The following is a 14,023-nucleotide window of genomic DNA, read 5'->3' as shown; positions in this document are numbered from 1 at the left end:
TAGTAATCTTTTTCAATTAAAACAATTTTTAAAAAATTCCAATCCTAGTCTAATTGATCATTCAACCTCCCTAAATCCAATGAATGAACTAATAAATTATAAATTTTATATCATTCTCAAGAAATAATTCCAAAAAGAGTTTTTTTTAAATATACAATTCCAATGTATACATAGGAAATTCAAGAATTAATAAGTAATTTCACCAAAGTTTCTGGACACAGTATTAAATTCTAAGTCATTCTAAGTCAGGATAAAGGAAATTAAATGTTAAAGTATCATTTTTTAAACCTTGAAAAATATTTCATATTGAACTAAAGGTAATAAAATAATGTTCTCTTCTTGTTATGGATTGTGGTACATGGGCATATTCACTTAATAAAATATATATATTTATATAACATGTTCCTTAAAAATATTTTTTTACTCAACATTTTATCTCCAAAGCTCAGCTAGAAGTGCAATTTATGAATATGATATTGATTGGCAAAACTCTGTTATAAACAAAAGTGGCATATTACCTACATCTGGTTATTATTTTACTCAGGGTAATGGAAGTCCATTAAAATGAAAATGTAACACTTAGATTACTATAGATTCTGTTCTAAGTGTCCTTCATTTTATATCTTTACAGTGTCAAAAGATATTCCAACCACTATATTTGCATTTTTCAAAAACTAAAATGAAATAATCGATGTAATAATGCATGTTTTTACTTAGATATTTTGAGTCACCTTGGTAATAATTATTTTGATCAGTCATACATTTTATCCATATAGCATTACTAAGACCTGAATAATTTATTTTGTAATGTGTCAGAGTTTATATATCTATACAAGGAAGCTCTCTCTGTTGAATAATATTATGCCATAAGCTTTTATTGTAAATAGAAAATAAAATTTAAATAGGCATGTGCTCCTTGTTTTTTAGTTAATAGCTTCCCAGATTTGTTTTATAATTTCACAGTCATTTTTTTCCGTGTATTTCCGAAACAGCTAATAGAGAGAAGACAAAGGTTTTGTTTGTTTGCCCTGCATAATTGCTTGCCAGCTGAAACTTAGTAATGCATCCTCTAATGGTCCTTCTTGTACAGATATTACTTTAGATGTACACTTGAGAATCTTCCTGATTGGTTTGACTGTAGTCTCTACAAATCCCTAAAAAAAAATGAGATAATTTCTTGCAATATAATAATAAATATTTTAAAGAAAACAATGAAATGGAAAGAGAATTGCATTTTTTTAATGTCCTTGAACTTGTATTTTTTTTTCCTTTTTTTATTGGTTGTTCACAACATTACAAAGCTCTTGACATATCATATTTCATACATTAGATTGAAGTGGGTTATGAACCCCCAATTTTACCCCAAATGCAGATTGCAGAATCACGTCGGTTACACATCCACAATTTTACATAATGCCCTATTAGTAATTGTTGTATTCTGCTACCTTTCCTATCCCCTACTATCCCCCCTCCCCTCCCCTCCCATCTTCTCTCTCTACCCCATCTACTGTAATTCATTTCTCTCCTTGTTTATTTTCCCATTCCCCTCACAACCTCTTATATGTAATTTTGTATAGCAATGAGGGTCATTTCCATGCAATTTCCCTTTTCTCTCCCTTTCCCTCCCATCTCATGTCTCTGTTTAATGTTAATCTTTTCTTCCTGAAGAGAATTGCATTTTTTAGGGATCATTGGAGGATATCATGCTAAGCGAAGTAAGCCAATTCCATAACACCAAAGGCCAAAGGCCAAATGTTCTTTCTGATAAGTGGATGCTGGTCCATAATGGGGGGGGGGGCATGGGAAAAATAGAGAAACTGTGATTGGGAAAAGGGGAGGGAGTGGTAGAGAGGGGCCATAGCAGCAAAAAAGATGGTGGAATATGAGATGGACATCATTACCCTAGGTACATGTATGACTGCACATATGGTGTAATGGTACATTGTGTACAATCTGAAAAATGAAAAGTTGTGCTGCAATTGTTACAATGAATCAAAATATGTTCTGCTCTCATATATACTTAATTAGGATATATAAACAAATTAATTAATTAAGAAACAACTTACTGAAGTTTCTTGCTTCAAACTATGAGTACCATAGAGGGAGAGGAAAAAGAAGAAAGAGAAAGTGAAAGAAATCATAAAAGAGTGGAAGAGATGAAAAACATGTATAATACTGCTTCATATATGTTACCTCCACCCTATTGTAATATGTGGTCAACAACTGGAAAACTGATTTACATTTTTCAAAATTCATACACTCCACTCACTCCCCAATGAGATTAAGATCAAAGCTAAAAAATGTTACTATTATTCTAATAAAAAAATTCCCTAAGAACACATGAGAGAATTTAGATAGAGTTTTCACTGAAGATATATCATCAAATCTGTTTTGGAGACAGTTTTAAGGATTGTCTTATTTTTATCAAAGGAGAATGAAAAAAAAAACAAAAATACCAGCTACACCTACATCTGTCATAATAATTTAGAATACACATATTATCTTCTACAATTAACAATTCTTTAATCAGCTATAGCAAAGTTAGATGTAAATGAAGAAACAAAATAATTGCATTACATTTCTACATAACCTTTGACATAAAAGAAGTGTTCAAGTTATAGAATGGTTTATTGTTAATAAGGAAATTTGAAAATATACCTGTGTCTCTACACAATATAATTTATATATAAAAATGTTAATTTTATAATTTATCACCCTTTATAGTTTATAAAGCTTAACTTTTTCATATACTTGTCTCACATAATCCAAAAATAAGTATATTTCAATATTACTATTTAAAGATAAGGATATCAGATCTTTATGAGTTGATGTAACTTGCCTAAAATTAAATAAAAAGAATGTTCTGGAACATGACCCCAGACTTTTTGTTTTTCCTCATTGACTCAATTTTGTGTGTGCGTGTGTGTGTGTGTGCACCTGTGTGCACCTGTGTTGGTAGGTGTAAAAAAGAGAAATGGATTTTGTCAAACTTAGGAAGTTTTAAATGACCCATGATCATCATAGTTCTGATGAGGACAAGTAGGAGAGTATGGCTAAAATATAATGTGAATAAATCAAAGTGGATGAGTCCAGGGTGGATCTATTTTCAGGTAAGAAGCCTATAATGATGTTGTCCATCCTAACTACCTGGAGAAAAATATCATCTGTGAATAGCAAGGTCAGTCAGAAAATATACAGAAGATGAGAATAACTATGATCTTTGGAGTACAAAGTGCATATATTAAGAATAAACCTATCTAACAGATCAAATAGAAAGAAATCATAACTGGAGATGTGTGCAAGCATTGTCTTGCACAGAATAATCTCAAGGCACCTTAGGTAATACTTAGTACATAATTCTAGAATTGTGAGCAGGCTATCATGGACTTACCAGCTCTGCAGATCTTCCAGCTTAACAGAAACTTATGAAGATGCATCTTTTAATAAAATAATATTGACCTTCTGTACCACTGTTAATAATCACTGATTACACAACAATATAGAAGATAGGCTGTTTCTGCTCTCATAAAGCTCATATTCTAAGGAGCAAAAAAGTAAGATTCATGCATATGTAACCAGAAAAATTTTAACTATGATATCTGAGTGTAAAGAAGTTAACAAATAGTACTTACTTCTGCATTTTGCTATTGTTTTTGTTGAATAAGTTATATCTGGTTAACTTAATGTTGGATGTTTGGGTTTCAGATCAAGCAATAATTAGCACATAACTAATAAATTTTAAGTTGTTTCAATTAATGAGATACTTATATATAGATACTTTTAGGATTTGTGTAGAAGTTACTGACATGAGAATGAATAGCTTCTATGATTCTGCAATCCTCATCACGTTGGCCCTTTGTACCAGTACTCAGTATTTGTGTTTTCAGATCACTCCATCTCATATCTTCCTACAATCTCACCTTAAGAAAGGAAATACAGGGCAGAAAAACAAGAAGTTCTCTCCATATGCCTTCAATGGAGCAACAAAATTGTTTCCAGAACCTGTAGTTGAATTCTCCTGATGTGTGTACAGGTAGAACAGAGGCATGTGGCTACTTCACAATTCAGGGAACTGAGATGTTAGCATCTGACATTGAATCCTTTATAGTTAGAAAAAAGCAAAAACCAAGAGTTTAGAAATATCTGTTATATGATAATCATATTAACAATTACAGCAATCCACCAATATTCAGATTCTCCTCCTTCCTGGATCTCAGTAGTTCTAATATTTACTTGTCCCCTTAAAGTTAGGCAACACAACTTAACTTTGTCAAGTGATGTGTAGGTTATGAATATGTGTGTGGCCTGTGGATTGAAACAGTAAGAGTCGAGGAGAAAGCCATGTCCTTTCCTACTATCTTTACACCTGCTCCAATGTCCCAATTGCAATTGAAATTGAAAAGTATTTGAGATCTCAAAGTTTTTTGTTATTGCATCATAATCTCACATAACATGACTACATCAGAATTTTTTATAACTGCAAAAAAAAGTAAAAATATGTGGCATTGCTTAAGCAACAGGCAGTGGGTATTGCTTACTGTTAGAGGTTACTTTCATAAGTCTTATTTCATAGCCAATTTTTGGTGAAATTGAGTTGCCTATAGTAACTCAGAAGGCAGGTCATATAGTAATGAGAATGAAGCTTCAGATGAACAAGTTGGAAAAACAAATAAGAGCAGTTGTGTATGGGTTCCTATTGGCTGGTTTGGGTGAGCTATTTTAAGAAGAAGACCAGTTAAAGAAATGATAGGCTTAAAAGCACAAATAAAAGGACATTGAATCCAAAAATTAAGGTCTCATAATGTTAGAAAAGTTGCACACAATTCAAAACCAAACAATGGAAAATAAATTTGAGCAAACTTTTGAAAACAAAGGTTAATTTGAAATTAGTCAGGTATTCAAAAATAATATACATAAATAAATAAATAAAATCAGCCATGTGACAAGTATAATATTAAGCCAATAGGTGTCACATTCCTGGTTAAAAAGTCTGAATAGATTAAAAGAGTGACACATAAAATAAATCCAGACTTAGATAAAAGTATATTTTACTCAAAGAGACTATTATAATAGGGAAAACCCTCTGATCTCAGAAATCTGCTTGAGTCTCAAAATGAAATCAAATAAAAAAGGGCTTTTTTAAAAAAATAAAAATAATAACCAGTGCTACCAGATACTTTTAAGGAAAAATTGGGCAACCAAGCAGAAATGAGCAGACAGCTTGGTCTGAGTGATCTGCCACAAAATGTGTTGCCTGGTAGTCAGCTAATCCTCAAGGTAAGCTGTTAAGAAGAGCATATTGTGCATTTTAGTGCTTGCGTAGGGTTGGGGGCAACCTTTAATTCAGAAAACTATGGACAGAGAGAAGCCTGAATTAAGCATGGGCAAGACAAGTCAAAGGCTAAGAAATGGGTTACTGAGAACATTTGGCCAGGATCCTCTCTGTCATTTAAGACAGATGGCATCTGTTCTTAAATACAGAACTTCTTAGGAATGTAGTAACAAGAATAACCATGACATATTAAATAAAGAAGTTAAGCTAAGATTTGAGGTTTAAATGGAGCCAGTTAAAAATAATTCCAGGACATTGGAAATATCCTTAAAAGGTGGACTGAGGTTCCGGTATATGGTTGGAATAGTTTTGATGACAGCATAAGTTTTAGAGAGTTTTAAGAGAATACATAGACAATAGTCCCCTCTGACAATTAAATAGTGCTCCCTTAAGAAATTAAAGATATGTCCAAAGTCAAATAATTATATATAGGAATTTCTGGGGGAAAAATTATAATATATATATATATATATTTTTTGCCAGAACCCCCCACTCTCTTTCTCTTTGTGTATGTGTGAGCTGGCGTGTAATTTTAGTATTGAAGAAAATTGGTGGCAACCATATGATACACACACACACATACACACACACACATATGTATATATCAGTATAAGACAGAAAGAATATATGATGTCTGAGATTTATGAGAGCTGAATAGAACCTAATTCCCAGTGAAGTAAAAGTTTTGTTGGATATGATTTCCTTTTATGTCTCACAGTTACAGTTTTATGATGGTTCTAGTATAAGAAGACACCTCTTGTTTCATATGAGAATGAAATTTTCCCATCAACATTTGCCTGGGAGTGGATTTAGTTTCTGCTTCAAGATGAGTTGTCATGTTGAGTGATCTTGTAAAGGTCAGACACTACATTTTGGATGAGGAAAATAATAGGCTATCTAGATGTCTCCAAAATTCATGTGGAAATATAAAACATCCTACTTGCTTCCAATCGGCTCTTCAATTTTAGGGGCTTTAAATCGTGAGACTTTAAGCTCTTCAATTAGTGGAATTCTTGGTAAGTTTGAGTAGATTTACCGTCTTTTCTGGTTCTGGTTATGCTGTTACAGATTTAGGAACCAACCCCAAAATTTAGACATGTCCTACAGTTGACTTCATTTGCCTGGGAGGTTTTGTCATCCACATGTGCTTCCATATTAAATATGTTTAACCCCCTTGACAATAGCAAAGCTTCTAAGAGATTAGACTATTTTTTCCATTTTTAATTGGTGGTGGTGGCCCCCAATTTCCTTCAGTCTAAAACCACAAATTTTCCCCCAGACACATCTACTCTCTGTGTGGATGTTTGACTCTTTATATGCAGCCAAGAGCAGGCCTTTGTGAGAGTCCAAACTTTTGCGATCTGAGCTGACTTTCTAAAAGGTAAAGGTTTATACTCTACAAAGTTTTGAAAATTGTAATGGCATATCCTGCCTGGAATTTTTTTCTGAGATGCAGCAATAGGAACCATCAATAAAGAGAGTGAGTGAGGTCAGAGAGGATTGAAGCTTGAGTGCTGTAATGCAATCATGAAGTTGTCCTTCAATTGGAATAGGGAGGACAGTGGCAGGATTGTGATTCTGGCAGTACTTTGTGAAGGTAGGAGGAGAGTGCAGAAAAAAAAAATAATAAGATATGGGACTAGTTCTTTATATATCCTGGAGAAAAATGCTCTAGCTGAGGTGCAGGTGGCCAAGATTTTCTTCCATTGTGTAGGCTCTCTGTTCACGTTCATGATTATTTCCTTTGCAGTGAAAAAGTTTTTTAGATTGATTTCATACCATTTGTTGATTCTTGATTTTACTTCTTTTACTTTAGAAGTCTTGTTGAGGAAGTCAGTTCCTAGGCCAACATGATAGAGATTTGGGCCTACATTTTCTTCTATTAGGCACAGGGTCTCTGGTCTAATGCCTAAGTCATTGATCCACTTTGTGTTGACTTATGCAGGGTGAGAGATAGTCATTTAATTTCATTTTGCTACATATGGATTTCCAATTTTCACAGTACAATTTGTTGAAGAGGCTGTCTTTTCTCTAATATATGTTTTTGGTACCTTTATCTAGTATAACTGTATTTATGGTGTTTGTCTCTGTGTTTTCTGTTCTGTACCATTGTTGTACGTGACTATTTTGGTGCCTGTACGATGCCATTTTTGCTACCATTGCTCTGTAGTGTAGTTTAAAGTCTGGTATTGTGATGCCTCCTGCTTCACTCTTTTTGCTATGGATTGCTTTGACTATTCTAGGTCTCTTATTTTTCCAAATGAATTTCATGACTCCTTTTTCTATTTCTATGAAGAATGTCTTTGGGATTTTTAATAGGAACTGCATTAAATATGTATAGTGTTTTTGGTAGTATGGCCATTTTGACAATGTTAATTCTTCCTATCCAAGAAAATGGGAGATCTTTCCATCTTCTAAGGTCTTCTTCAAGTTCTTTAGCATTCTGTAGTTTTCATTTTAGAGTTCTTTTACCTCTTTTGTAAAGTTGATTCCCAAGTATTTTATTTTCTTTTGAGGTTACTGTGAATGGGATTGCTTTCCTATAATACCATTTGATTCATCATTGATGTATAGGATCACAGTTGATTTATGTATGTTAATTTTATATCCACAATTCAATTAACAATGAGCAAAGGAACTGAACAGGTCTTTACATAACAAGAAATACAATTAGTCAAAAAGTATATGAAAACCTGTTCAACATCTCTAAGCAGTTAGAGAAATGCAAATTAAAACTATACTGAGATTTCATCTCACCTCAGTCAGAATGGTGATTATAAAGAATACACGCAACAATAAATGTTGGCAAGGATGTAGGGGAAAAGGTATACTCATACACTGCTGTGGAACTGCAAATTGGTGCAGTCACTCTGGAGAGCAGTATGGAGAATCCTCAAAAAATGTGAAATGGAGCCACCATTGACCCAGTTATCCCACTCCTTGGTTTATACCCAAAGGATTCAAAATCATCGTGCCATAGTGATGCAGCCATATCAGTGTTTATAGCAGCTCAATTCACAATAGCTAAACTATGGAACCAGGCTTGATGCCCTTCAACAAATGAATGGACCCAGAAAATGTAGTAATCATAAATAATGAAATACTACTCAGTCATAAGGAGAAATTAAATTATGACATTTGTTAGTAAATGGATGGAACTGGAGAATTTTATGCTAAGTGAAGTAAGGGAAACAAAAAAAAGCCAAAGGCCAAATATTTTCTCTGATATGCAGATGCTAACTCACAATAAGTGTGGGGTGGTTTGGGGAAGAATAGAAGTGCTTTGGATTATACAAAGGGGAATGAAGGGAAGGGAGAGGGAATTTGAATAGGAAAGATAGTAGAATGAATTGGACCTTACTTTCCTATGTGTATACATGAATACATGACCAATGTAATTCCATGCCATGTTCAACCAAAATAATGGGAAGTTAAACTCCATATATGTATAATATGTCAAAATGCATCCTATTGTTATGTATAACTAATAATAATAATAAGAACAACAACAACAAAAAGAGATGGAACTAAAAATGCTGACTCTGTTTTCATTAGAAGAGTCAGAACTGCATGAGACAAATATAGGTTCAAGGTAGGACCTAACACCACATCAGATCTGCCTCAAACCAATATTGTAGATGCTCCTACTGCTTATTAATAGGGGACAGCTTAAACTTTAATATGTAGTATGAGACTAAAGTACCCCATTGCCTCTGATTTTCACTGTTTTTGAGATAAGATGCCTAAGTTATATTCTTCTATTTCATGAACAAATGGGATGGAGAAGGAAAAGTAAGAAGGGTCTAAAGTGGGAAAAAATGGAAGCTCTTAGGGGTTGCAAATACTGTTACAGAAGCAGTCCCATGTAGAGGTTCAGGTAGTCTCTTTAGTAACATCATGTGAAGGGAAGTTATCACACATAAGAATTCACTTTCTACAATAGCTACACATCCCAGAAAGTCCCAAACTATCTCTTGGTTTCCTGGCAGGAGATAGGAATGTTTTGGATAAAATTTGGGGATAAGTTTTTCCACCAGAGAAAATATTATGGCTTAAATATTTCACTTGAGTTCAAGAGAACAAAGCTTTATCTCTTGAGAATAAGAGTCTCAGCCAAGACTTTTAAAATATCTGGGTATCCTTTAGAGAAATACTGAATATCACAAACCAAAGAAATAAGATCTCTATATATTGTATGTATTGAGGACTAGATTGCAAAGGAAGATCAAAGTTTTTAGGTATATATCTAGTATTTGGATAGAATAAGTTGGGGCTTCTTTGGGACATAATAATCCAAGCATATGAATAATTTAGTAAAGGTGGATAAGTCCTAGGAGTGAGGCCCATTTAGGCTATATAAGAGAGTCAGAACACAAGTTACAACAGTAAAATGAGTGGTGTTTGAGGGTTTGGAAGGAAGGGTGGTATTGGGGTTTGGGATCAAAAAGAATCTTATATAGTAATTTATGGATTGTAAGTTCTGGTCTAGCCCAGGACCCATGCTGGCTTCATGAAAGAAGGTTTGAATTGTGAGAAACCACTAGGGAGTTTAAATTAAAGAGACAAGACTCTGATTACCTTTAAAACCAGCTCCAGGACGGCGCTTCCTAGCTCCAGCCTCAAGCCACCGAATGTGGTAGTGAGGTTTACTGAAGAGGCTATGGACAGAGAGAACACGCCAGGGAGTGGACTTTTATTGGGGAACAAAAAATTCTGGGGAAAATCCCATCCAATGAAGATTAAGGGGGGCAGCATCCCAAGGTTAGGGGCTACGATCGGGTCTTCAGGGCAGTGGCCAGACATGCCTCTGCACAGACAAGCCCTGGGACTTGGAGAAGGGTGGGGAAATCTCTGACACAGCTGTGTCTAAGCGCCTCTCACCCACCCAGAGAGGTAACTCAAATCACATGCGAGGATGGCCTCCCACATTCTGGATTAATTAGTAACACTTTGTGGACTTTTTGTTTGCTCTTTTGTAGGAAAATTGGGTTGTTTAGGGGTGAGGATGAGAGATAAAATTAATGAGTCCTCTGACAAGGAGTCCTTTAATAATAGGTTTGAGACCTTCCTCTTCCATTGGTTCAAGCTTTAGAAACAATTAAGAGGGCAAACTGGAGTTTATCTTCATATCAAGGGTACTCTATTTCATACTAGGTCTTACATCTATTTGTCCCATAGCCCAAAGTGAGCAAGGAATGTGATGAAAGATTTTTTAATTAATTAATTTATTTATTTATTCTAATTTGTTCCACATGACAGCAGAATTCATTTCAATTCATAGTACATATATGGAGCAAAATTTTTCATTTCTCTGGTTGTATACAAGGTAGAGTCACACCATTCATGTCTTCATACATGTACCTAGGGTAATGATGTCCATCTCATTCCACCATCTTTTCTACCCCCATGACCCCTGCCTTCCTCTCCCTCCCTTTTTCCCTGTCCAAAGTTCCTCCATTCCTCCCATGCTTCCCACAACCCCCATATGAATCAGCCTCCACTTATCAGGGAAAACATCAGGCCATTTGTTTTTGATATTGGCTTGCTTCACTTAGCATGATATTCTCCAACTCCATCAATTTACCTGAAAATGCCATGATTTTATTCTCTTTTAATGCTGAATAATATTTCACTGGGTATATCACCATTTCTTTATCCATTCATCTATTGAAGGGCATGTAAGTTGGTTCCACAGTTTAACTATTAGAAATTTTGCTACTATAAACATTGATATGGCTGTGTCAGAGTGTTCCTTTCCCCCCACATCCTCACTAAAACTTATTGTTGCTTGTATTTTTAATAAATGCCATTCTGACTGGAGTGAGATGAAATCTTAGAGTAGTTTTGATTTGCATTCCTCTAATTGCTAGAAATGTTGACCATTTTTTATTATATTTGTTGATCAATTGTATTTCTTCTTCTGAGAAGTGTCTGTTCAATTCCTTTGCCCATTTATTGATTGGGTCATTTCATTTTTTGGTGTTAAGTTTTTTTTGAGTTCTTTATATATCCTGGAGATTAGTGCTGTATCTGATGTGCATGCGGGAAAGATTTTCTCCCATTCTATAGGCTCCCTTTGCACATTATTGATTGTTTCTTTTGCTGAGAAGAAGTTTTTTAGTTTGAATTCATCCCATCTATTGATCTTTGATTTTATTTCTTGTGCTTTAAAGTCATGTTAAGGAAGCCAGTTCCTAAGCAGATATGATGAAAATTTGGGCCTACATTTTCTTTTATTAGGTACAGGATCCCTGATCTAATTCCTAGGTTCTTGATCTACTTTGAGTTGAATTTTGTGCATGGTGATAGAGAGAGATTTAATTTTATTTTGCTGCATATGGATTTTAAGTTTTTTTTTTTAATTAACATTTGTTGAAGAAACTATCTTTTCTCCAATATATGTTTTTGGTGTCTTTGTCTAGTATGAGATAACTGTATTTATGTGGGTTTGTCTCTGTGTCCTCTATTCTGTACCATTGGTCTACAAGTCTATTTTGGTGCCAATACCATGTAGTTTTTGTTACTAGTTCTCTGTAGTATAGTTTAAAGTCTGGTATTGTGATGCTACCCGCTTCACTCTTCTTGATGAGGATTGCTTTATCTATTCTTCATCTCTTATTTTTTCCAGATGAATTTCATGATTGCTTTTTCTATTTCTATGAGGAATGTCATTGGAATTTTCATTAGAATTGCATTAAATTTATATAGTGCTTTTGGTAGCATAATCATTTTGACAATATTAATTCTGCCTATTCAAGAACAAGGAAGATAATTCCATCTTCTAAGGTCTTCTTTAATTTCTTTTTTTTAGTGTTCTGTAATTTTCACTGAGGCTATTGTAAATAGGGTAGTTTTCCTAGTTTATTTCAGAGAATCTGTCACTGATATACAGAAATGCATTGGGGTTATTGGTGTTGATTTTATACCCTGCTACTTTGTTGAATTCATTTAGTAGTTCTAAAAGTTTTCTGGTGGAATTTTTTAGATCTAAATATAGAATCATATTGCCAGCAAATAGTGATAGTTATAGTTCTTCTTTTCCTATCTATATCCCTTTCATTTCTTTTGTCTAATTGCTCTGGCTACAGTTTCAAGAACTATGTTAAATAGAAGTGGTGAAAAACGAGATCCCTGTCTTGTTGGTGTAGATCAATTTTTCTCCATTTAGAATGATGTTGGCCTTGGGCTCAGCATAGATAGCTTTTATAATGTTGAGCTGTGTTCCTAATATCCCTAGTTTTTCTGTTGTTTTGAACATGAAGGAGTGCTGTATTTTGTCAAATATTTTTTCTCCATTTACTGAGATGATCATATGATTCTTTAAGTCCATTGATGTTATGAATTACATTTATTGATTTCTGTATGTTGAAACAAACTTGCATCCCTGGATGAGCCCCACTTGATTGTGGTGCACTATCTTTTTAAATATGTTTTATATGTGATTTGCCAGGACTTATTGAGAATTTCTGCATCAATGTTCACTACAGATATTGGTCTGAAGTTTTCTTTCCTTGATATACTGTTGTCTGGTTTGGAATCTGGGTGATATTGACCGAATAGAATGAGTTTGGAAGTGTTCCCTCATTTTCTATTTCATGGAATATTTTGATGAGTATTGGCATTAGTTCTTCTTTGAAGGTCTTGTAGAATTCAGTTGTGAATCCATCTGGTTGTTGGCTTTTCTTGGTTGATAGGCTTTTGATGGTGTCTTCTTTCATTACTTGAAATTGATCTGTTTAACTTGTGTATATCATGCTGATTCAGTTTGGATGAATTATATGACTATAGAAATTTGTCAATGTCTTCCATATTTTATATTTTATTGGAGTACAAAATTTTCAAAGTAGTTTCTAATTATCTTCTGTATTTCTGTAGTGTCTCTATATTTCCTTTTCCATAATATTTCCTTTTTCATCATGGATTTTAGTAATTTTAGTTTTCTCTCTTCTTCTCTTTGCTATTGTGGCTAAGGGTTTATCAATTTTATGTATTTTTTCAAAGAACCATCTTTTTTGTCATTTTTTACAAATTGTTTCTTTTGTTTCATCTTCAGTGATTTCAGCTCTCACTTTAATTATTTCCTGTCTTCTACTATGTTTGGTGCTGATATGTTCTTCTCTTTCTAGGGCTTTGAGTTAATGTTAGGTCATTTATTTGTTGACTTTTTTTTTCTTTTCAGGAATTAACTCTATGCAATGAACTTTCCTCTTAGTACTGTCTTCATAGTGTCCCAGAGATTTTGATATGTTGTATCTGTGTTCTCATTTACCTCTAAGAATTTTTTAATCTTCTTTATGATGTCCTCTGAAATCCATTGTTCATTCAATAGCAATAATATGCTATAATATATGGTCCATTTTTGAGAAGAATCCATGTGCCGCTGAAAAGAAAGTATATTTACATGCTGATAGATGAAATATTCTATATATGTATGTTAATTCTAAATTATTAATTGTATTATTGAGCTCTATAGTTTTTTTGTTTAGTTTTGATTTGGAAAATCTATTCAGTAGTGAAAGATGTGTTTTAAAGTCATGCAGTATTATTGTGTTGTGGTCTATTTGACTCTTGAAATTGAGAAGAGTTTGTTTGATGAACATAGATGCACTATTATTTGTGGCATATATATTTGAAGTTGTTATGTCTTGTTAATGTCTGGCTGCCTTAAGCAGTATGAAATATCCCTTTTGG

The sequence above is a fragment of the Spermophilus citellus genome, assembly GCF_964194105.1.
Source record: "Spermophilus citellus genome assembly, chromosome: 2".
Taxonomy (NCBI): domain Eukaryota; kingdom Metazoa; phylum Chordata; class Mammalia; order Rodentia; family Sciuridae; genus Spermophilus; species Spermophilus citellus.
Note: the sequence above shows the minus strand (reverse complement) of the source record.